The 26,302-nt window shown below is 38.0% G+C and overlaps 1 protein-coding gene and 1 long non-coding RNA gene across 2 annotated transcripts in view; one reads left to right on the forward strand and one right to left on the reverse strand.

The window, feature by feature from the left end:
• The window catches only part of LOC105225008 (zyxin), a 192,142-nt gene that overhangs the window by 111,111 nt on the left and 54,729 nt on the right, over positions 1 to 26,302 (forward strand). The gene's annotated exons all lie outside the window — the stretch shown is intronic.
• Positions 15,634 to 26,038, reverse strand: LOC125778482 (uncharacterized). Its single transcript, XR_007422745.1, has 2 exons — positions 25,926 to 26,038; positions 15,634 to 15,844 (listed from the first exon to the last, which is right to left on the reverse strand). It is a non-coding gene; the product is annotated as an uncharacterized LOC125778482 (long non-coding RNA).

A 26,302-nucleotide genomic window follows, 5' to 3' on the forward strand; every position in this document is an offset into this window, starting at 1 on the left:
TGTGGTAGCTTCATTAAACATTCCTGCAGCAATTTCGAGGAATGGTACCGAGTTGACAGTTCTTGGCCGGTTAAAAATCCGTGTCCATTCCGGTTATTTAGATCCGACTGTCGTGGGAAGGATTGCCTTATGAGTAGTTTTCTTTGTCTAGTGTCTTTTCGTAACCTAAAATTCGAACAGTTTGGTGTATATCTCAGTACACTATTCCGATTTTATAATAAGGATAAATCCTCTCGTTCGTTAAGAGTGACTTTGGTAGCGGCGTAAATTTCGTGTACAGTTTGTATACGGATATGGTTGGCAATTCTTTCGAGACATATATTTATTGACTTTTGCACTTAGTTGTTGCTTTGAAGAGCTCCTCAAATAACTTCGATAAACGCTGTAGAGCTTATGGTTCTTGGCTGAATATAAATCTACCTCCGTTCCGGTTATATATATAGATAGATAAAAAATTGGAACATAGTACTGCGATCTATAGTCTATTGTGCCCTCTCCTATATCACATATGGTCACAAAGGAGAAGCATTCTGAACAATTCCAGGTGTTTTCTGGACTCAACTGAGATGATGTAATCTCTGTCCACGTAAGTGGAACCTAGGGCTTTGTGCCTGCTTCTAAAAATAGCTGAGCAATCTAGAATCAAATGATCTGGATATTCCTCTTCCATGTCGCAGAACCGACAGTTTGCGCAAGAGACTATGCAAGTGCTTCCTAAGCCTGCAGTTCCCTGTATTCCGGTTATATAATATAAGCCCTGCTTGTCGTGGAAACGTTGTAGAAAATGACTTTAAGGTTTGCAAAGTAGTGTTCTTAATACAAAATTATATTTCTAAGGCTACATTATTGTTTTATGAATATTTGAAAGTTATTTTAATTGAAAAAACTATAGCTTAGTACAGAGTGTCTCTATTGTTTTTATCGAAAACTTGCAGTTGACCAAGAAGAAGATTAATGAGATTTTTTTTACTTTTAAAATAATTTAAATAGCATTGTAACGATGATTGGTATGAAATAACGAGATATTCTCGAAGTTTCGTCGTATCTAGCAACCATTCCCTTAAACTGAACAACCACTGAAAACCAAAAAATAAGACTTTGTACACTCGTATAGTACATAATTACTACCCCTTTATATGCATGAATGCTCAAACATATGCTACCCATTCCACATTTCCTATGCGCCTGCACTAGACTCACATACGAGTGCCCAACATAAGCGCTCTGAAAAGGTAGTTAATTACGTAAAACATTGTTAAACACAGTTTTGTTTTTGTTTTAATGATTATCAGCAACAAAAAAGCACAAGTCAGCCGCAACTATGTATGAGCATACCTGAGTAACTCGAAAAAATCGCCCGATACAAGTATCAATTAAACGAGCACAAGTTAACAAGTGCAAGTACTTAAAATGGTCGAACGGAAATTGTTAAAGAACCGTAATTGCGTTAATTAACATGTTGTGAAAGACGTCACGAACACAAAAACGAAACAAAAAACAACCGTAATGTAAATAATTGAGGCAAAAAAATCAGGCTACTTATAGCTAATTAAATGTGGTTTTTTAGCTGAGCGCAAAATCGGAAGGACGGAGTCTAGAAATTTATACTTGTATATATTACAAGCTTTTAACTTGATTAAAATATTTCCGGTCAGATAAAGGTTGAATTAAATGCTTTTTCACAAACAAAAAAGTTTAAAAAAAAATCCGTCACATATTTATGTATATTTATTTCATATAACGAAGTTTTCTTTGCTTTCTGTGTAATTTATGGTTAGGTTAGATTAGCTTTGTGGAACTTATGTGAGTTGTGAGATAAGGTGAGATGTGATGTGACAAAAACAGTTCAGATGAAAGGTGGTGAGTTGGCGTTAGGGGTTATACCACTTTTTGTGTATTTTTTTGGAGGGATCTTTTATTTAATAAATAAATAAAAATTATACAGATTTAAAGAATTTTGGGTATTTTAATAATCAGCGATTCATTTTGAGAAATTTAGCAATCCCTTGATCCCGTAACCCATCTCTGAGAGGGCCTCCGAAAAAAGTGTCTGGCTGTGAGAAAGATTTTTCTGCTTAAAACGATCTTAAATCCACTGCAGAACATTTCAAACAGCGGTCTTGGCTATTGGGAAAGCGAAGCTAGCCACCTCTGATGCATCAGAACTCCAGAGTTAACAGCTACAGGGACTGTCAAGCAGCTATCAAGGCAGGCTAGCAGTGGGAAGTCTCGCCAAGCGACTTCACTTCTACTATGTGCCAGGTCACAAACAAATTGAGGACAATGAGGTCGTGGAGAAGATTGCCGAGAATGGTGTGCGGCTATCACCTGAAAACGTGATGAACCTTGGAAAAGCATGCATTGTTTATAAATTGATCTGGACAAAAGTATGGCAAGAATAATCCAAATGCATTGGAACGATCTAACTGAACGCAAAATTGCAAAAGTAATGTGTAATGCGCTAGATCGGGAATATGCAAAGTTCTTACTGGGACTCGATAGAAAGAACTGTAGGAATATACTTGGAATACTCACTGGTCACAGTCTTATAGCGCCACCGCCTACAGAATGTATCTGACATATCAAAAAGACCGCATTTTCAAGGCTGCGCTTTAAACATTTGTGGCTGCCACGGTATGAAGTAATGGAATAGGTATCAATATTTCAAGTCCTCTAAACATTTTTCATGAACACTTTTTGGGATGGCCTTCAGCTCCTTCAAAAAATTTTGTTTTATGTCTTCGTTGGACTGAAAACGGATTCCATTCAGATAATTCTTGACTTGTTTGCATGCTCTCCATGAATGCGGGATCGGAATTCGCACGATCAAGCACGTCCAAAGAGACTTGCTGACGGTACTTTCTGAAAAAATCAACTTTATCGGGAGTAATACATATTTGTTCGTTACTGCGCTAAACTGCCTTCTCTCAACTTATGTTTGCTTGGCATATCGAATCGAATCAATCTAGAGAGTACTCAACATAAAATTAATGACTGAACCTCTTGACTTTTTTGACTACTCAAACCGATTATTCAATCTCTTGGAGGTCTTTACTAGTTATAGAAGCTGTCCAGTTATTTTCCACCGATCTTTTGCCAAAACCCCACTGATCTTGATTTGTTATAAATATTCATTTCCTAACCTCATTTAAGCGAATCGTCTCTTCTCATTAGGAAAATTCAAACATTGCTGCGAATGCAACATAACCTACAAAAAGGAGGTTTAAAAAATTTCACGAAGAATTAATTAAAAGTAAAAGAGCGCATTTAACGTTGAATAAGCGCAATAATGCGTTCGCAAAGTATGGGCGACAATTGAGGTATTTTAATGATGTCCGCTGACAAGGTGAACAACAGCAATAACAACACCGCCAATGAGGATTACAAAAATGCCGCAACAACAAAAAAGGGTTGACATTACAATAACATTGCATTACAACAATGTAAAAACCGTCATAAAGCAAAATATGTGGTAATGAACGATTTTATGCCACAAGCTTAATAAGTTAAGAAGAATCGAATAAAATAAGACGAAAGAGAAAGAAAGGGATACCAAGTGGTAAAATAATTGTAAAGCAGCTTAGTTTGTGGCATTAGTATGTTGAAGTTGGGTTTTTAACTTTGCCGCAAGGTTTTTGTAAATAAGTTTGCTTTTTTTGCTATTTTTCCGCACATGCATGTACTACATATGTAAAAAATGCATGTAATTCCTTGTAATTTCTTACCTGGCCACTTGCCGCTCATGCAACATAATTATTTTACTTAATTAACAACTTCGAAAAATGTCGATGAAATCCCAAGTTGCCGCTGTGAAAGAGCGCTAAAATGAACGAAGCAAAACAAAGCAAAGGGAGAAATTTAAGGGTAGCCACCAGTTTAGAAATTCCGGTTCAAAAAGGTTGATAAATAAAATACTACAATATGTGCAACAAACAGTAGAAAGTAGTTACGAGGGATTTTTTCGGTGAGGGTTGCCATCTGTTTGAAAAATATAATTCAAATATAGATATAGAAAATTTTTAATATAAGAATTTTTTTGTAAAAGGGTATATAATAAAATTTTTTTTGAGAGTTGCCACCTGTTTGGAAATTTTTGTTCAACAATATTGATAAATTAAATACTACAATATGTGCAACAATTAAAGTAGTAATCAAAATGATGCTAGGAAATAATTTTGGGTGGAGTTGCCGTCTGTTTGAAAAATATATCTGGGTACCCGGTCACAAAGATATAGCCAAAAGAGAACAGGCCCGAACTCTTCATCGTGGTGAGTCCTCATATCATAAAGGAGTTGATCCGCAAGAAAAAAGGAGGAGGTAGGGAGAGGTATTGGCAACAACTTCAAGCCATGCGCCATGCGAAGCTGCTAATGGGTGGTTACAACCTCAGCAGGTTTAAATATGTAACCAAGATTCCAAGGGACAAACTAGGCTACTTGTCACATTCTACACTGGCTACTGTAAGCTCAAGAAGAACTTATATAACATGGGCCTCGCTTCTTCTGCAAATGGCCGGTTCTGCGGCAGAGAGAGAGAAGCCACAACATCTACTAATTGACTGCATAACAGTCTGCAGACGCAGGATAAAGGCTATTGGATCCATATTTCCATACAGGGACCACATCGCCTTATTAGCACCTAGCAGAACTGGATTGGAACTTGTCAATATGCTGGCGCTAAGTGGGTCGTTGTGACTTAGGAGAGGGTACAATAGACAGTCCGCATATATTTATCTTATCTTTTCTTCTTCGGAGATGAAATCTGCCATTAGCGCTGAGACACCTTTTTTTTGAATAAAACATTTATATTAAAAAAATTAGTCCGTTTCTTGCTCGACGAAACCCCTGTAACCACTTGAACAAATTAATACTATTTAGCATAATGACAACTTTTTCTAATCCATCACTGGTTTTCCCGGAAAATTTGCTCACAGTCCGCTTTACTTTCGGCCTTTACTCCCAACTTCTTGTTATTTTCAAAGTCAAATTACTCGCTTAAAACGTCTAAGTGTACGTCGGAGATTGCAATTACGGTCAAATGAGGAAAGTAGCTAAATAAACAACCAATTAAAATACATAAATATCTGCAAAGGGTTCCCTCGAACCACTGCAATGTGCACCATAGATACAAAAACAATTAAGTAACACAGTAGCCAAACCAAAGCGCAGCAATTGATTGGCGGAAAAGAATGTTGCCAACAGCAGAGCGCGCAACAACAACAACAGTAGCAACTACTGAAAAATAGAAATAAAAATGAGAATGAAGACAAAAGCAGGAAGAGGTGATCCATAAGTATGAGGTCCACTAATAAATAGAGTAAATGTGCCAAGGCAGGAAACACTATATGCAAGTGTGCGCTTGTATGTGCTGGCATATGTGCCACAGATTGCGGCGCAGCGGTGTTGAAAGTTGAGAACGAGAACGGGGCTACAATTGTGGCTTGTTGGTTTCGAAGAAGCCCAAGCGGAGGTTGAGTGAAGTTTTGAGTTTTAAGGTTGCGGTTGTGGTAGCTCACACCACTGCGCTCATATGTCCGTCTGTGTATGTGTTTGTGTGCCACATCGTGTTCACCCTACTTGCCAATTATGTGTGATTGTTATTTCTAAACGTTTTTCGTAGCCAGCGAGCGCCTTATTTGGCCTACCTGCTTGTTGGCAGAGTGTGACAATTAAGCTCGACTTTATTAATGCAGAAGATACTTTAGAAAAAAGAAAAAATAAAATAAAAATAAAGCTCGACATGCTTTTAAGCTGTTTGAGCAGGGGTGCGGAAACATGACCGCGCTACATCGACATGTAAACATTGTGGGAAGTGGATCATTAGGCGCATAATAATGTCATAAAATTAGAACGATCATTTTAGTGTTTGTTTTCCTTTTGTAATTATTTGTTTAGGTTAATTGATTCGTTAGCTGGTGAAATTTATAATGAAGTCATAATACTATATATTTTTATGAGCAGCACTTATGTGAAATTAGTTGCTGAATGGTGTTTTCGTAGATGGTCGCAAGCGTTCTTTAGGTTGGGTGTTCAATGAAGTTTGGTATATCGCGAAGTTTTAGTATTGTATTCTAATATGTTGAACTATTGGTGTCACAGAAAACATCCTCCCGTATATCTTAAATTTAGATTCTTATGTTATCTAGAATGCTCAGTATTCATGAGTCATAAAGGAACACAAAAACATTTTTCATACATTCATAGCATCTTAACGTATTTGTTCTCCGTTTTAACCGTGAGCGTGAAGTATTATCTTCTTCTTCCTTTATCCTGTTTACTTACTTTATTTTTATTATTTAGTCAAATCTCGTATTATTCTTTCTGATCTTATCTTAGATCAACTGATCTCGTTTAATGAGACCTCAAGTGACGTTGATCTGATGTTAAACTTTATCTGTATATGATTAGAGTTTGCTCGATATTAAATATTCTGTCGCATTTTCTTCTAATATGCAAAATTTTTCGTCCGACTTGATTTTATTGGTCCTCAACTAGTCTCAACTGATCTCAATTAATTTAAACTTATCTGACTTTATGTGATCTTAACAAATTTATGTGGAAACCCAGCTGTTCTAAGTTCTTCTCATCTGATTTCTAAGATCGACATAATTTAACTTCAACTCTACTAAAATAATCAGATAAAATCTAGGATTTCATGGGTGGTCCAAGTAGAGGTGCTTTTTCAATAGCCTTTTTTTGACAGATCGCGCTTGAGTCGGGTCAAGCTGTCATGCTATTTTGTTCAGTATTGTTTGACATTTCATCATGGATAGACATTTCATCATGTACACGAACGAGAGTCGACTTGGCACCGTTTCGACCTTCCTAAGCGACAACGCTTCACTCTATTGGCTCTTGAAAAGTTTCAAGAAAATACGATGTTTTCGAGCCAAATTTTGTTCAGCGATGAGGCCCATTTTTGGTTCAATAGGTATGTAAACAAATAAAATTGCCGCATTTGGGACCAAGAGCAACCTGAAGAGAATCAAGAGCTGTCATCTCATCCAGAAAAACAACGTTTTGATGTGGTTTGTAGGCCGGTGGAATCATCGGTCCATATTTCTTCAAAAATGATGCCGGTGAGAACGTAACCGTCAATGGCGACCGTTATCGCGTCATGATAACCGACTATTTGATGCCTGAAATTGAAGACGGTACCATTTCCCTAACATCGTATAAATTAATGGATTTATTGAGGGAACACTTCGGTCATTAGATAATTTCACGTTTTGGGCCGGTCGATCGGCCACCAAGATTGTGTGTATCACATTGTTAGACTTTTTCCTGTGGGAATATGTATAGTCTTAAGTCTATGCGGGTTTGTCATGTGTCGCCAGTTATTAGTCGAAATACTCGAACGAGTCATCGAAAATTGGACTCAACGGATGAATCATCTTAGACGTAGCCGCGGCGAACATTTGAAAGAGATAATCTTCAAAAAATGAATCCCAAAAAAATTCTTTCGAATGCTTAAAAACATTTCCTTTTAAATTTTAGGTTTCTTGGCTTTTCTTTAAAAAATAGGGAACCCCGAAATGGTTCACCCTAACTAACCTTACTCTAATTTATTTGTACGATATGTAGATTTTGTCTAGGAAATGGTGATGAGAAAGACTGGTTCGTTTATTAATGATTTGGGTTTGGGTGACTAGAGGTGAATGGTGCCATCATCTGATCTGGTCCTATCACATATCTAGTAACCTTAATTGTCTGATCTGAACTGTGATGTGATCTGATCAGTTCAGTATGATATAAAATGATCTCATATATAAATATATATTTGTCTACATGAGTTGTTTGGATCAGAGTTTATCACACATTATCTTATTGATCGTATTTAACCTAAATTGATCTTGCCCATAAATTTACGTATGTCTAGGCAGGCTCACGCCATATAATTTTATAATTTTATTATTTACATACATTCGAACTAAAATTTTTGTATTATTACTTTTTTTCAATATTTACTTATATCAAACTTTTCTCATAGTTTCATGCAGATATCTTCTGATCTTGTCAGCCACATTTCATATTAATAAGTATATAAATATGGACAACACGTCATAACCACCGACCGCATTTATTTATAACCACCACTGAAAAGATTACAATATCTGCTATAAATAGCAACAACAATATGTGCAGTTTTCCTCAGATCTCAGCCGCACTGCGGTCCAAGCGTCCAAGTGTCCACTGCCCACTCATGTCTCTTACTGATTGGCGCTGTCAGTCTAATTAAACTGTCAAGTCACATAAGACTCGTGCAATTAAAAATGTCCTTTTAATTATCGTTTACTATTTCTGATTTCTTGCCATGCGCTTTTCCGCCACTTCTCCTTCGCTTTTATGCATATTTTTACTGTATATTTCCTATATAGCCGTTAATGATTTGTTGTCTTCTCGCATTTGTCCATTTGTTGCGTAAATTTGAATTAAGGCAGTCACTTTGCTATCCACTAACTTCCCGTCAGGCGGCGCACGAGGGCCTCTGTACCAAATGTAGATATGTATGAGTTTACTGTCCCTCGATCATTCGGCGCGAAAAGTGTTTTAAGACTCTGTGGAAGACAACTGATTTTTTCACTCGCGCGGCCGTCGCTCGCCTTTCGCGGTTCGCGGTTCGCTGGTCGGTCGGCTGATTAGCCGGCAGGTCAGTCAGTCGATCGCTTTAAGTGGCCACTGATTTGCCGTCGTTAATGTATGTATGCGCTCCTATGTTTGTATGAGTCTCATGTTTGTTCGTATGTAGTTTGGTGCACGTGTGTGTCGGTTTTTGTTTGTGCCTCTGCATTATGCGCCCCCCAACTGTTTGTCATTTCGAGTTAAAGTGCGCTTAATTGGCATTTAAAAATAAATTGAGTCATGTTGCGTTGCCCACAGATTTCTTCACAATTATTTTTGTTGTTCTTCGCTTTGGCGCTGGCTTTTTATTCGCGCGCCCTTTTGTTGTTGCTTTCCAATTATGTTATGTTTGTCTGATTTGCTTTTCATCATTTGCACCATATGTCTGTCTGTCTGTCTGTGTGTCGGCGCGCGCTTTTTTCACTTCCTCTGCCGCCACATAATGATGCTAAAATACAAATTCCAAGCCAAAAGTGTGTGTGGAGCAAATCACAAGAAACCCTAAAAACTACGAATTGCCGAAACAAAAGTAAAGTGGAGGGGAAATAATTCGTAAACTAACAAAGTCAACAGTCAACACTTGCATACACGAAATGGAAATTAAATTTTAATTAAAAACTCATTTTGCTATTATTTATGGTTTTTTGTTCAAACGCGCTGATTTGTTGTTGTTTGTGGTCAGCACATTTGACATTTGAATAATTACCAGTTATCTATCGGTTATGCTGATTTGCGTGTAAATTGATTTCTCTATAAAATAATCTATAAACACTTAGCCAGTCTTTAAAAGTCAAGCTTTCAATTTACACAAGTTCAAAAAAATATTAAAATCTCAATAGCACCGTTAATAACATAAGCACAGCGTGTGTTCTTTCTTACAACCAGCTATTTTTAATTGCGATTATGCTCCATAATTGAGCAAGCCCCTGTCCGGACTCGTTCCCGCTCCATCGGCATTGTGTGTCAATGGGTTTGATCGGCTATTTAATTGCGCGAAACTGTGCCGAACGCTGTGAATATGCTCATTTTTTAATTGACTGTAACTGTCTTATGGTCAGCAATCACTTTTCAGCCGCGACTATTTCTTTCAATTACAACTGCTATTCTCAACTAGTTTATCTACGCTGAATTCTGTCGCTTGTTAGCGCCAATGTGTGTGCTTAACCTTGTTTTGGAGTTACTATTGGTGGCTTATGGGATATTAAATAAGCCGTTTCAATTTAAATACCTAAATATGCTATTGCATCATACGTATGTAAATAGTACATTGTGGCAAAAAAGCACCCGATAATTATAATTACGTTTGGAGGTATGCGCTCCCAAATGTTTAAGTCTTGACCTTCCAAACGCGGGACAGTCAAGAAGGAAATGTTGACTAATTTCCACCTCACCTTCTTCTATACAGCTTCTGCAGACGGTGTCTGGTAGCACTCCGAGCTTTAGGAAATGGTGATTCGGAATGGTACAAAGCCTTCAAAGACGGTCAAGAGATCGTTGAAGTGACAAATATGGTGCTTGAAAATCGTCAGGAAAGTGTTAGAGTGATGGCAAAACTGCTCCCATCTCTCGTCAGTCCGCTCGAATGATTTTTGTTGAATATTTTGGGTTGTTACTTGAGGAGGGTTGGGTTAGGTTGTAGGGTTGATCCAAAAATCAATGGTTCTCCTTTGTGTTAACCAAAAACTTCTAAAAGTAGAACATACACCCTCAAAAATCGACGAAACGTTTTCAGCTCATAAAAGCGGCATGCTTTGGTATGGAGCTTTCGACAAAATATTTAGTCACTTTCTGTGTGTGTCTATTAGACATTGTTCAGTTAAAAAACCAAAATTTGCGACGAGATTTACTTTGCAAAAAGTAAGTAGCTGGGTTAACTTTTTACTCTTCACTCTTGGCCAGAAGGGTCTCGCAGTCGCATAAGTTCTTGTTGTTGACCAACGCTTGCGGAGTTCACTAGAGGTCCATAGATCCAGCGCTAGAGCGGAAGCCAACATCGAAAAGCGGACTTATTTCCAATCGAATGAAATTGTGGTAAGGATGCCGACGATTCCGCTGCGAAAATAAGTCTAATATGGATGAAGTTTTGAGCCAATGCTAATGAGGTCATGTATTACTTCACTAGTTTTGAGCACACAGCCAGTGAGCTAAAAGTCAGGCCGCTCGAATATCGTTGTGAATACAGGCTTCTCGGAAGGAGGCTTACCTTTGACTCGAAGAAGGTTCCGTGGTACAGTTATCAATATTGCAAGCGAAGTAGTGGATAATTAAATTTTGTCCCTGCCCGGAGTCTATATAAAACATTATTGGTCTAACTACGGTTTCATAGAGCCAGAACATCCCTTTTGATCCGAGGATATACACACAGTATAAGGCGAGCAATGCTTTCTTCAATTTCTCCTCGAAATTTCCATGAGAGCTGCCTATCAAGGATAAGCCCTGTCACCAGTTGCAGAATAGAGCTTCCCAATGAGAGGAGAGTAACTTAAGGGATTATGTATCTCATAGTAAATAAAAATATCTCAGTTTGCTAATCCATTTCCCTGTGACTACACTTAGATACGGATGAGATTGTTACTGCTGTTTAGGAGTACTCCTTTTATCAAAGAGCTACATCGTCCACAGAGGGGCTACTACCTGGTAGGCTTGTTCCTCAAGTTCCTTCAAAATGTCGTTCACCACTAGAATCCAGAACTATAAGCTATGTACTTTCCGAAGTGCTCGTGCACTTCCCCACTCCGCCACAACCTCTGTCCCATAAGAGACTTGAGATTATCTTCGACCTCAAATTTATTGAGGGTTCAAATAATAGCCTCTTCAGATACATTGTTGAAGAACCTCTTTAATGCCAGAGAAAGTACCCAAATCATAGTTTTTATTTACAAGTATAAGGGCTGCCGCGGAAAGTTGCCACTTGTTGAAAAAAAAGTTAAATCATATTTTTCTGTCGGAAGTGCTAGCTTAGTATCTTTTCTAGTGTCTGGTGTCACTTGTTCATATCTACAAATCCATATCGCAAGCTATTTATTCATAAAAGCCCAATAATTTTTTTTTTTAATTGCATTTAATAATTTTATAAAGTGTTGATCATTTGTTTGTTAACTGACTTGCAGTCACATTGTTTAATGACCAATTATTATTATGGCCGCAATTAGCAATTGCACAATGCCTTGGTAATTACAAAATGCCAAGCGAATGAATATTCATAAACACACACACACTCATGCGACATTCTTTTGTAAATATGTTTACTAATTAGCGGCGTAAAAATTAGCATTTCCTTTTGTGAAATTTCAAATTAGGCTCTCTTTGTGTTACAGCGCATTATTTGGGCGTGAGTTTAGTCACTAAACTTTAGTGCTTGCCAAGTTTCGAAAACGAAATTGCGTACAATTTCGGAATCCTTATTGGTTGTGATACAGCTGGGCGAGAACGTGTGTGGAATGAATTTTTATGATTAAAAAAAAGTATGAAAAAATGTTTGATTTGATTGAGATTTAAGCAAAAAATATTAAAACTTTGTTCATAATTTTAATATTCTTAATTTATTCTCAAAAATCTATGTCGGCCTCCTACAAAGTAATATATAGCATTATATAATTTTATAATAAAAAGAATAATTTTTGCATTTTTCTAATCATTATTTTTTTATTTTTCTCTTTGCAGGTAAGCAAATTCAATATTCATTCACTTAATATCAGTAGGTGGTGATTAAATCCGAAGTTGAAGGTGTATGCTGTAAACAAGTGGTAACATTTTGATTCATAATCCGAAAGTATATATACTAGTACATACTTATATTTGATGGCTTCGGTGGCAAAAGTGTCATAATACACAAGTGAAAAGTTAAACCGATGCTAGTTTCTAGCATTTCATATCATTTATTGGCTTCGACAGATTGCTATACCAAAATTTAGTTCCCACAACATATAAAAAAATTTAAATTTTTGTTAAAAATCCGGAAAATATTTGAATTTTCAAGACCAGGTTTGAAGTTTGGGAGATGCATTTCGAAGTTCCCCATTTTTTTAAAGTAAAAACTCATAAACATCTAATTTAATGGAAAGTTTTTATTATCATTCGAAAGAACATTCTTTGGCATTTAGTTTTTGAAGAATATCTCTTATCTTACGTTTGGTCAGATGGTCTATTCGTTGAGTTCAATTTTCTATGACACGTTAGAGGATTTCGCCTGATTGCTAGCGTGTGACACGAGTGATGTCTTGCTCCAAGGTCAGAATCAAAGCGGGATTGTTTGCTTAGACTTTAGATTTTACAGATCTCCACAGGAAAAAGTCTAACGGTGTCATAACACACCATCCTGGTAGCAAATCTTGGTGCTTACCGAAATGTTCTCATAATAATTCCGTTGATTGATGCGATGAGAAGTGGCGCCGTGATCTCGATCTTCAATTCCAGGCATAGTAATGATACTGGTCGCCATTGACGGTTACGTTCTCATCGGCATCATTTTTGAAGAAATATGGATCGATAATTTCACTGAATCACACTTTTTTCTGGCTGAAATGGCAGCTCTTGAATCTCTTCAGGTTGCTTCGTCCCAAATGCGACAATTTTGCTTGTTTACATATCCATTGAGCCAGAAATGGGCCTCATCGCTAAAGAAAATTTGGCTGGAAGATGATAGAGTGAAGCGATGTCGCTTGGGAAGTCGTTCCATAAGTCAGTCCAAGTTGCTGCAAACGGCTTCGAATCCACTGTCAACGGTCTTCACGAACACTCTCAGTTGCGGTTGCTATATTTTCTTCACTGAGTGCTGAGCTCGGTCGAATATTATCCAATAATGAATGCTGGGTCTCAAGATGGATGATGGTGCTGCGAACAGTACGCTCAGTTGGCCGATTATGGTGACCATAAGTTGAACGAAGCGGGCGAAACACATTCTTCACATGACTCACGCGTGATCTGTCCAAAGAGGCTTCTGAAAAAAGTGTCTCTACTTGGATGATCCGTTATATATTTTTATATTAATTTGTATATACATACATATGTGTGTATGTATATGTATAATGAGGTGAAATGCGAGTGAAATCCACTTTTGGTTTGCTTCATTTACAAACAACAGATTTTACGCTTAGTCAAGTGGAAATTATTAAACACTTGTGGTCATGCAAATACAAACAAACACACGCACAAACACATGTAAACGCATGTAGACCGCTTGCAACGCCTACAAATACGTGACTCATTTACATAGAATGGCGAGAAAAAACGCAAACAGCGCCAAAATGTTGCACAAAAAATGGCAAGCAAACAAACAAATGCGAAATTAAATTTGCAAAAATTATATAAAAATTAATAATAAGAAAAATTGTGTGCAAAAATTACAAAAATAAACAACGCGTGCAACAACAAACGACACATGACAATCACCGCTTTAAATGCAAAAAAAAATTGAGCAAAAAGCAGCAACAACCATTAAAATGCATGCAAGCACAATGTACACTCGAGTGCACCTGAATGCCGGCATGTATGCATTTATGACGAAAGGATATTAATAAACTGCCGCATAAACCGCATACACACGCACTATGTAAATACCAATGCATACATGCATATGTAACTGTGTGTGTCTGCGTTGTGGGCGCGCAAGTGTCGGCTGCACTGTAAATCAACATGCAACACGACTGTAAGTAAATAATTTCCATTCGAATGAGCAATTGTGCATTTCGAAGGATACCAGCACCGCCCCTGCCCCCCTCACTCACGCATTATCCCACTTCGGTGCCGCTGCTAGGTGCCTTTAAGCGTCCAGCTCGGGTTGAAAGGCGCGCGATTGCACCGAGGTCGTCCGCCCAGCCATGCGTTCATGTTGCAACATTGTCGGTGTTGAATGCACACTTTTTTGCGGCATATGCGCTCGAATTCACCCCACACCGCCGCGTCGCTGCCAATGTAAATCACATGAAATTTTATTAAAATGAAGTAAATACAGTGTAAAGTGCTGATAATAATTCGTTCGTTAAATGCATTCCACGCAAACAGCCTGTGCAATCGGTTCATGCAACAAACGAGCCATGCCGCCGCTGCATGCCAATCGAATGCAACGCAATCTGTGCCGCATTGCCGTTCGCATATTTATGCATTTCCACCTCCTCTCCGTTGTCGCGCGGTAAATTCTATGAAAAATGCACTGTCACCGTTGGAAATTCGGCAAGCAGCACCTTTGCTCTCTTTGCACATAACGCTCATTATTTAATATTTAAATAATGGTAATGATTACACGTATGCTCTCATCCGCATGTGCAAGGACTTCGTGTATTTGCATAATGTCCTGCATTGCTTTTTAAATCGCATTTTCAGCGCGTTGCACAAACGAAACCACAAAGTGAACAACTTTTGTAATTGCACACGACACGCTTTGGTTTGGAAATATAAAACTTCCTGTGCCGACTTTAAAGAGACTCTTACAAAGTGAAGGCGATTCTATAGTACGAGGGATGCTATATATATTTCTGGCCTAATAATGAAAATAGGAATATTTATCAACGAAAATGGTTTTATTGTTTTTAAAAATATTCTCCATCAAGATTTATACACTTTTGCATGCGCTCAAACCAATTTTCGAAGCACTTTTTCCACTCCGATTGAGACACCTCCAAAACATGGTTTTTGAATGCTTCAACAGCATCTTCTGGCGACGAAAATCGTTGACCACGCATTATTTTCTTGATGTGTGGGAATAAAAAGAAGTCATTGGGTGCCAAGTCAGGGCTGTACGGCGGATGACCCATCAATTCGACGTTTTGGCCGGTCAAAAAGGCGCTGGTTTGAGCCGATGTGTGAGAGCTCGCATTGTCATGGTGCACAATGATTCGTCTTCTCTTGTTCGTTTTTCGAATTTCTCCGAAGACTTCAGGCAAACAAATGGTGGTGTACCACTCAGAATTGACCGTCCTACGTTGCTCAAGCGGAACAGTCGCCACATGGCCAGTTTTGCCGAAGAAACAGGCGACCATTTGCTTCGAAGTGCTTCTTCCACGAACAACTTTCGTTGGATTTGGCTCGCCTTGGAAGACCCACACGGTCGATTGCTGTTTTGTTTCGGGCTCATACGCATAGATCCATGATTCGTCACCTGTGACGATCTTATAAACGTCTTTTGAAGCACCGCGATCGTATTTTTTCAGCATTTCTTTACACCAATCCACACGAGCCTTCTTTTGAGCGATTGTCAAATTGTGCGGGATCCAACGAGAACAAACCTTTTTTACGGCCAGGTGTTCATGCAATATCGAATGTATGCTGGTGGGAGAAATGCATAGGCATGCCTCTATCTGAAGGTATGTTACATGACGGTCTTGCATTATCAGTTCACGTACGGCATCGATGTTTTCTGGCACAACGGCTGTTTTTGGACGACCTTCACGGAATTCGTCTTTGAGCGAGCGTCGGCCACGATTGAATTCGTTGTACCAGTTTTTCACAGTGCTATAGGATGGTGCTTCATAGCCATACAAAGATTTTAGTTCATCGATGCACTCTTGTCGTGATAATCCACGTCGAAAGTTGTGAAAAATGATCGCACGAAAATGTTCACGAGTTAATTCCATTTTTTGGCCGAGATGAATTTTTTAATTCCCTGTAAATAAAACAATTCACGATTAAATGACAAAACGTTCTGAGTGATGTTATGCTAAAAAATGTCAAACTTTCCAATGGAAATGTCAGATTGCACTTGGCAACACTTAGTGTTGCCTACGCCAGAGATATATATAGCAGCCTATGTGTCTTAGATGATACTTCTTTTCATTTCTGTTTATCTAATACGCGAGATGTTTTTCGGTTCTTCCTAGTTTTCAATAAGGGTTCAGTAGAGTTCTGGTGTGCATTTGGGATGATTTTGCAGGTTTTATGCTTCTTCGACGGGCTGTTGGGTGTTTAGGAACAACTTCTTGTAATGGTTTCAACTCTATCTCAGCTATGAGCATTTTAAGGAATATGACAGAGTGTTTGGCCTTTTTATACATTTAATACTTCCTAATGTTTGTTGTGATTTTTCCTAAAAGAAGATTTTTTAATTAATCCCATGTTTGAAGTTAAGATGAAATAAAATATCTGTGGTTTTGTGTTTAAGTTTTTTTTTTTTTTTGTTTTATAAAAAAACTCCTCTCCTATTTTTGAATTAACTTCAGAACATGGAACTCTATTTCGAAGTATCAAAGTTCTTATGATTTTTTTTTTTAATGACGGTCCTTGTTTTACTTCTTTTTACCATCGAGTAATCTCCTTTTTGTTTCTAGAACTTTAGTCTTCTTCTTCTTTATTGAGGTAGACATCGCTGTTATAGTCGAGTTTACAACACCGCGCCAGTCGTTCGTCCTTTTTGTTGTTTGGTACCAATTGAAGTGTAACTAGGTGCTTCCCCACCTGGTTTTTCCTCTCCCTCCGGCGGGTACTGCGTCGAATACACTCAGAACTGGAGTGTTTTCATCCGGTCGGACGACATGACTTAGTCAGCATAGCCACTTTCCCTTAATTTCCTGAACTATGTCAATGTCTTGGCATATCGCGTATACCAAGTATCATAAATCTTTCGCTGAACCTTTCTCTCGAAAACTCGTACCGTCGACTAATCAAATGCTAGGTCTTTAGTGATGTGTTCTTTCTGGAATATCTTACTTATTTCAAGATGTTATTGTCATGAAGGCATGAAAATGTTCCTCAAATATTTGTGAGTTAAGCTGTAATGTTAAAAGTCTTGGACTGGTTAAAAATCTCTGTGAATCTAATTGTCCGGCCAAGAGTTTTTTGTACCAAATCATTTGACATATTAATTTTGATCATTTATTGCGACAGAGCAAACTCTTGTCATCTCTGCTCCGTAATTTCACATAGTGATTCCCAAATGCAAGCTACGCTTTTGGCAATTTGTTTTTTTTAGTCGAGACCTCAGCAGGCCACATGAAATTGTAATTAAATAGACACTTGTGTGCTATATTTGCGTAATTCTCGGAATCAAAACTGCGCACGCTTTATGCACAATCGCTTGAGTCAATCGCACCTAAGTCGATGCTCATTTTCTACTAATTAACTGCATAATGCATCTTTAGCATATCTGAATTCAAAACAAAATAGCGAAGCACATCCTTTTATGTGTAATTAAGTGATTTTTAGCTTTTTACGCGGCAATCATGGAGGTGAAACATGCGCCAATGTAACTATTTGATATTGCTAAAATGGATTATCGAATGAAAATCGCCTGCACTAATTGGTGACGATTACAGCTAATTTCTGCGCTCGGCTGCCGCCTTTGGGCATGCCGCACCTCTTAAAAATTTTCTCGAGACTGCCAATATAAGGATATGGCATGTGGCACCAGTAGTCGACAATTACTTACAGCACACTGCAAAACAATAGCAACAACAACAACAACAATGAGACACTCTGTTGCAACACTAATCAACGGCACACAAATCATAATTAAAACCGGTGCAGTCGGTGCTGATCGAACTGATTGATTTCGATCGACTTGCGTCTTTGTGCATATGATAACGAAGTCTGAAGTGGCCGTTGAGGCTTTAGCAAAGTTTTCATAACATTATATATTGCATATATATACGAGGGTGGTCCGATAAGCGCCGAGACTAAAGACTATTGAAACTTTAGTCTGTCTGAATTATTGTTTTTTCCACCCGGGATCAAATCGGGTGAATATCTTTTTTGGGGAATGTCATGAAAAAAGCCCCCGGTGTCAAATCAAGAGAATTCTTATATTGAAGCAGCACTCCAAAGCACAATTCGAATGGTAGTGGCTTCGGCGGCGATGTGAGCCGGGGTATTGTCATGGTGAAAGAGCTCTTCTTCGCCAAATAAGGTAATTTTCCCGATTCTATTTCGAATTGGACCAAGCAAGCGTGACATATAACACCTTGTGGATCCCAGAAACGGTTTCTGACCGATTTGGCCGTCTTCGACTTCTTGGGATCACTTTCGCCGGGTTAAATCCACTGTTTTAATTATTCATCAGTTTTTGGTGCGTATTGGAGGTTACATGGTTCTTCGGTGGACACGAAATGAAAGTTTTTACAAGACCAATACTTCATGCAGTATATGATCCTCGCGGCTTTTTCAGAGATGCCTGGTATCTCACCTACCGCCTTATTTTCAATCGCTGGTCCTCCAATAGAGACCGTAGACTCCATAGTAGTCGTTTTCGGTGAACCTGGGTGTGGCTCCTGAAATCGACTGAAACTCGTTAAACTAATTTTGAATGGTCGCCATTGAAGAAGAGTCGTCGTAGACACGGTTCCTGGGTACAAAACTGAAAAGCCATGTTGATAGGAAGTACACAAAATTATTGGAACTCGATAGAAGACACTACAGGAACATGATCACAATACTAACTAGTCACTGTCTGATGGCGGCACATGCCCGCAGAATGGGGCTGACTGATTGAGAAGACTGCATGAAATGTCTAGAGCAAGGGACCAGGAAAACAATGGAGCATCTCTTGTGGCATTGGCAAGATTACGCTGTAAGCATCTGGGGTCCCTACGGTCCTAGAGGAGGTATCGATAGTGAGGCCATACAAGCGCAAGAATCCTGAAGGATGATTATCCTTGATGGATCTAGAAACTGAACTCCATCTGGTATCGCAAAGAACCAAAATTGGTTTATGCGTGACTTATTGGCCTACCAGATTAACCTAACCTAACCTAAAACTAAAAGTCTGAGCTTGCTGAGATCATGATCACGTGCTATGTGAGGAATTTTTGTCATTCAATTTACTTGTAGGGCCGCCCTCGTATGGGTGCGTGTGTGAGTGACGTATTTGTGCGTCTCAAGTGGCATGTAAATACTACCGTTATTAACACCAGCAAGAAATGGCAATCGCAGGCACTTCAAGACATATCATAAACTCGCTATAATTATGCGATTTCCCTTGAACTCGCCTACAAACTCGCACCCGGTGCGACGTGCGCTGATGCATTTGTATGGGCGGCTGCAGGATATGCGCTACTTTTTAATTAAATAAATGCGCATCGCTGGAATGTATGGGCACAATCAAAGCATATTTGTAGCATTCGAGCGCCAGTTATGGTCAGCTGTCCATCAACTTGTAGGGAAATATGGAAGTGACCGAAGCAAATTGCGCTAGGCGTGGCGCAGCTAGTTCGCTCGCTGGCTAAGGCGCGCACTCGCCTTATGATGACCGCCACGTACAACTGTACATATGTATGTATGTAATGGGTAAACATATGTTCGTAGCGGTGTTTGTACGTGTTCATATGTCCATTTGAGTTATTGCCGCTTTCTTTTGCAATCGCTTATCGGTGCACATTAACGGCTCCACGCTCGCAAATTGGTAGCGTTCGCTGCCTGCCCGCCTGCCCAGCCGCCTGCTCGCCGCTGTGGTGACCAACTCCGTATCGGCCACAATCACCAGCACTAATAATGGTGATTCTATTTGGCTTTTAATTGAAAGATAGCAGTTGAGACTTAATTAATTGTGTGCTTGCGGTCAAGTTAGTCGTCGTAGCCTAGTGGCAGTAGTAGTTAGTGGTGGAGGCCAACGGCGGTGAACGTCCACGGACACGGCGATCGGCGTTCGGCGGTGGCAACATTCACTGCATGCGGCAGGCATGCAACCGGTTGGCCGCTACTTAATGCCACAATTGGCAGGCCATTTTTATTTTTGCTCTGCATTCATATCAAATCAAAACCGACATCCGACATCTCGCTTGAAAAATACACTAATTAGTGCAAAACACTTGTGTGCGCTGACTTACATACTACTGTACATGTGTATGTGTATTTACTTGTATGCCACTATATACAGTTTTATTTAATTATAGTTTTCTAAAGACTTTTTCTCCTTATTAACTTCTTGACTGGAGTGTTTGATCAACATGAATTCTATGCTGTAAACAGCAATGCGCTTGACTGAGAAACACATACAATGCCTGCATATGTACAGTTATTTGTATGTGAGCGCGCAGTTTGCGCAGTCGGCGAGCATTTAAGCTCCAGCAAACACTAAAGTTAATTATGGAGTTGAAAATGACTAAATACTTAGTCCTCTATTATAAACTTTAATCAGGACATAAACGATACAGAGACATGCATATAATATAGTTTCCCCATCGATTTCTAACGGAACTGTTGTGTTTTGTGGAGTGCTTTCATCCATTCGGACGGCATGAACTAGCCAGCGTAGCTACTGTCTCTTAATTGCGTCGTCGTATATCTCGAAGAGTTCATCTTACCATCCACCGTTTCTAATGCGCAAAGGACCATAAAAGTTCCTCAGAACCTTTCACTCGGAAACACGTAATGCTGACTTATCGGATGTTGGCATTGTCCATGCCTCTGCACCATATAGCAGGATGGGAGTAATAGAGAAGGACGGGGATTATAGAGTTTGATCTTTATTTGTCAAGAGAGGACTTTACTTCTTTACTAAGTCCGAAGTAGCACTTGTTGGCAAGAGTTAATGTTATATTACAATCCTTTGTTAAATATACTTACAAAACTTATTTTATTTATTTGAATTGATGAGACGCCATACTTTCTTCTTTCTCAAATGGGACCTGTTTTTTTACAATTTCTTTTTTTCAAATGTCCTTTTTGGATACTACAACCGTGGTACAATCTGAACCAGGAACAAAAATTTTCGCCAGTGGCCGCTGTCCTTCGCGAGGTCAACTCTTTCGGATACTGCACTTGATCCTTTCATTGGATGCGTGACCACTCTTGTTTCTGTTGTCCACTCATCGAATCGAAGGAGCATCTTTCATTCGAACGACATGGCCTAACCAACGCATACAGTTCGTGGTTCCATCTTCTTCGATATTTATCGCTTACGCGGACAGTTCCAAAGACCTTCTGGAGAACTGTTGTTTCGAATATTTCAAGTGTTTTCTCATCTCGGTTCGTCATCGTCTATGTTTCTGTGCCGTATAGTCATACCGGAATAATAAGTGACTTCTTCTTTCGCGTCAGTTGGAGATTCTAAGTATAGTCAGGCCTTTTTCCACCTGGTCTTTCCAACAGAGTGGATGTCTTCCACTGAGGCAAAAATTGTTCCGGGCTTAAATTGTTGGTGGTATTTATGTTGGTTCCGAGATATGCAAAGCCCTTAATTTTTTAAAATTTAAAGCTGCCAACATAGGCGTAGTTCCCAAGATGCGAGGAGTCTTTGTGTGTGGTCTCCAGATACTTTTTTTTTTGCCTTAATTCACCGCAAGACTAACCTCTTTCGGTACTTTTTCTGGGCTGAAAGAGGCTGCGCTGACGGCTCTGTTGTGTTGTGCTCAAATGGGCTTCGGAATGCATTGATGGAACCACGTTTCATACAGTTTTCATGGGTTATTACTAGTGACTTATAAGAGAGAGTTTTTAATGGCAGAAATTCGCCGGTAGTTTCGTCATTGTTTGTTTAGATCCGACCTTTGCTAGAAAAAGCTTTCTAATGCTGATTGAAACCGGGCCAAAACACAGGTTCTGCTGCGGTGTTTCCAAATAATCCATTTGGAGTAACAGCTATCGTTTTTTAGCCCTACTTCCGCTTCAATGAGCTCATAGCATAATCATTACAACAATTGCTTGAGAACACTGCAGTACAACTATATCAGTTACATACAAAATAGTATGAATACAATCTATATAATTGCAACTACTTACCAAATCGGTTTAGGCTTCGTAAATGATCGGCTTGCTTGCTTAAGTTTTATACTAAAGTATTCGCAGCGTTTATACGAAATTATTCGAATTTTCAATACGCCTTAAATGTACAATTTTAATTTCGCATGCTGTGCTTACTCATGGCTACTGACACATCTTGGCTGCCATTTTAATTGCATTGCAGCTGTTAATTAAATTTGATATGTGCAACCGCATTTGGTATTCGCTTAATTATTAACTTAATCGCCGACACAATTATACAATTCTATGAACGAAAGTATGAATAGTCGCATGTGAATATATAGCAATATTTGTATTATAGTACTAGGGTGATTGATTTTTAGACCAAATTTTTTTTTTTTGGCCGTGTCTTCAAAGTAATCCCCACCAAATGTAATACTCTTGTGCCAACGATTTTTCCAGTCCTCAAAACACTTTTCATAAGCACTTTTTAGGATGGCCTTCAGCGATTTTTTTTATCTCTTCGATCGACTGAAAACAAGTTCCACTGAGCGGCAATTCCAGTTTGAAGAACAATGAAAAATCACACGGATCCAAATGTGGTGAATACGGTGCTTTATTGATGGTTTACATTGGATTTATGGCTTTAAATTCGGTCACAATCGTGGCTCGATGCGATGGTACATTATCTTTGTGTAAAATCCATGAATTGTTCGTCCACAATTCCGGCCGTTTTCGACGGATCCTTTTTTTCCCTCCCACTCATTGATTGTTGACTTGTTTACATGTCAAACTCATAAACCCATGTCTCATCGGTTGTTATAATGCACTCCGTGAATGTGGCATCGCAATTCCTAGGATCAAGTATGTCCACATGGACCTGTTTAACGTATTCATTTTGAAAAAAGTCATTTTTATCGGGACGAGTCGAGTAAGAATGGATTTGCATACCCAAAATATCCATCAAAATCACTTGAACGGACTCTCTTGCCATCTCTGTAACAATTTCCTAACGATCCTTCACTTTTTCATTATTTTCAGCAGTTGAAGAGATCAAAGGTCATCCAGAACGAGGATCAATGATCTCTCGACCCCTCTCGATTTATATATAAAATAGTTCCGCTTAACAAATTTAAATTAATTGCAAATATTTTTTTACTAATTCTTACTTCCTTTCATTGTTAAAAATAATTATTCTTTGTTTTCATTTTTATTAGCAACCCCTCTTCATACATAGCTATTTTTATTATAAATTTTGTTTTTGCAATTAATTTTTATTATGTTTCATTTGTGTTTTTTGTCAATGTATAATTGCATTTTTGTTGCTATAATCATTATTTCTCGTTATGTATGTATGTATGTGGCAACTTCTGTAATTCTAATTGAGGTCTGTTGTCATTAGCGCGGCTGTTTTCTTAATACCATATTTTTTATTTAATTTGGTTTTTGTTTTTGTTGTCCAATTACCTCACATTCTCAATAGGCATTGGCATTTAATTTGCTATTTCTTAATAACGCTTGCCTATTGGCATTTATTGTATTCATTATTTGCGAATCGGTAATTAATACTGCCGCATGAGTGTTTCGTCAAGATTGCTAAGCAAACAGGCGGCAAAAACAATTACGCACACATACACACACATGTACATATATTTATAAGTATGTACCCAGCCAACCACGGGCTACCCGCTTGTGACAAATACATATTTCAATACAAAACTACACATTTTTTCTCTATGCACTAACACCAACGCACATTTTCGGGTTATTTTTTGTTGTATGATCACATGTATACGTACGTGAGTGGGTTAAATATTCGCTCGGCCTAAGACACACTCTATATGTTTATCCCCACGTTTACCACCATGTTACCACTGATTATCTAGTTTTTACCCGCTCATGGTTTGCAGGGTATATTTGCAATTAGTCATACTATATTTGTGTATATGAACAAGAGTGATATGTTGACATTTAGTTTTCGTTGTTAACCCACTCAACCAAATATTTGGTTTACAAAATTTGTTGCAAAAGCAATTTTACTTTTGGAATTACATGCAGGGCTAGCAATTCGTGCACCAGCGCAGCTGTTAATATTCTTTAAATATTTCGCCACCCTTTCAACTCGTATTCCGCAAAATTTTACATATTTTTTTGTTTTATTTATTTTTTTTTTTTGAATTTTTTTTTTAATTTTTTTTTTAATTTTTTTTTAATTTTGAGTTACGCCTTTCTTAATTGGAAAACCAATAAGTGAAAAGAGGATTTCAATTTTTTCAAATCATTTACTGTTTATTCGAGACGTTAATTAAAGTTGCATTGACATTTTTCTAATTAAGCAAAGTTTACACTGTGCAACAAATTTTATTTTTTTCTTTTATGCAATGCTAATAATAATCAATAGAAGAAAATGTTTTTGAAAATTTTTAAATATAAATCTGTAATTAATATAATTGTAATTATATAATCTGTAATTATACATATTTTAGTATATGTAATGAATACTAGTGTTTATTTAAAGTTTAATTTAATGTATTAAAAGTTAATATTTAAACTTTTTGTAATATCGAAAGCTTTTTATTTTTTTTTAACTTTAAAACTCGTTTGATGATAATCAGCAATTTAATATTTTATGTTTGCCTTTTCAAAACTTAGTAATTCCAATTTATGTATTTCTTATTGTTAAGCAACAAAATTCTACAACTTTTTTCTGATTTTTCGGCTTCCGCTACCAGAAATAACCAATATATAACCATTTTGTAACCATTTTATAATCGAAACTCAAATTTTGTTTCAATATGAGTGGTTTCTTTTATATCGTTTTTTTATATGTACTAAAAGTATAGACGAAAAAATAGAAAAATTAAATTATATGAACTAATATTTCTAATTTATTTATTCTTTTCTCTGCACATGAACATGAAGAAAACGTCGGAGACCCTATAAAGTATAGATACGATTAATGTGACAAGCTGAGTCGATAATGCCATGCCTGTCAGTCTGTATAGTCTTAAACCTTTAAGATATCAGCCTGAAATTTTGCACACGTCTTTTTCTCACCAAGAAGCCGCTCATATGTTGGAACCACCGTTATCGGTTCACTATAACTTACAGCTGCCATACAAACTTACCGATCCAAATGAACTCCTTATATGGAAAACTTTTTTATTGGACAAGATATTTTCGCGAAATTCGGCAAGGATTAATGTATTATATAACAGTACAATCCCAACCATATATGTACATAGTTCAGATCGAACTATTATAGCACATACATAGCTGCCATACAAACTTACCGATCAAAATCAAGTCCTTTCATGGTAAACTTTTTTACTTGACAAGTCGTCTTCATTGTTTCAGATCAGAATGCTCTAACATATATTAGCCATACAAACTGACTGATCAAAATCAACATACGAGGGCTGCTATATATATTTCTGGCCTAATAATGAAAATAGGCATATTTATCAACGAAAATGTTTTTTTTTCGTTGGATTTGGCTCGTCTTGGAAGACCCACACGGTCGATTGCTGTTTTGTTTCGGGCTCATACGCATAGATCCATGATTCGTCACCTGTGACGATCTTATAAACGTCTTTTGAAGCATCGCGATCGTATTTTTTCAGCATTTCTTTACAAACAATCCACACGAGCCTTCTCTTGAGCGATTGTCAAATTGTGCGGGATCCAACGAGAACAAACTTTTTTTACGGCCAGGTGTTCATGCAATATCGAATGTATGCTGGTGGGAGAAATGCATAGGCATGCCTCTATCTGAAGGTATGTTACATGACGGTCTTGCATTATCAATTCACGTACGGTATCGATGTTTTCTGGCACTACGGCTGTTTTTGGACGACCTCACGCAACTCGTCTTTGAGCGAGCGTCGGCCACGATTGAATTCGTTGTTACCAGTTTTTTACAGTGCTATAGGATGGTGCTTCTAGCCATACAAAGATTTTAGTTCATGGATGCACTCTTGTCGTGATAATCCATGGTCGAAAGTTGTGAAAAATGATCGCACGAAATGTTCACGAGTTAATTCCATTTTTTTTGGCCGAGATGAATTTCTAATTCC

The sequence above is a fragment of the Bactrocera dorsalis genome, chromosome 4 (genome assembly GCF_023373825.1).
Source record: "Bactrocera dorsalis isolate Fly_Bdor chromosome 4, ASM2337382v1, whole genome shotgun sequence".
In the NCBI taxonomy this organism is placed as follows: domain Eukaryota; kingdom Metazoa; phylum Arthropoda; class Insecta; order Diptera; family Tephritidae; genus Bactrocera; species Bactrocera dorsalis.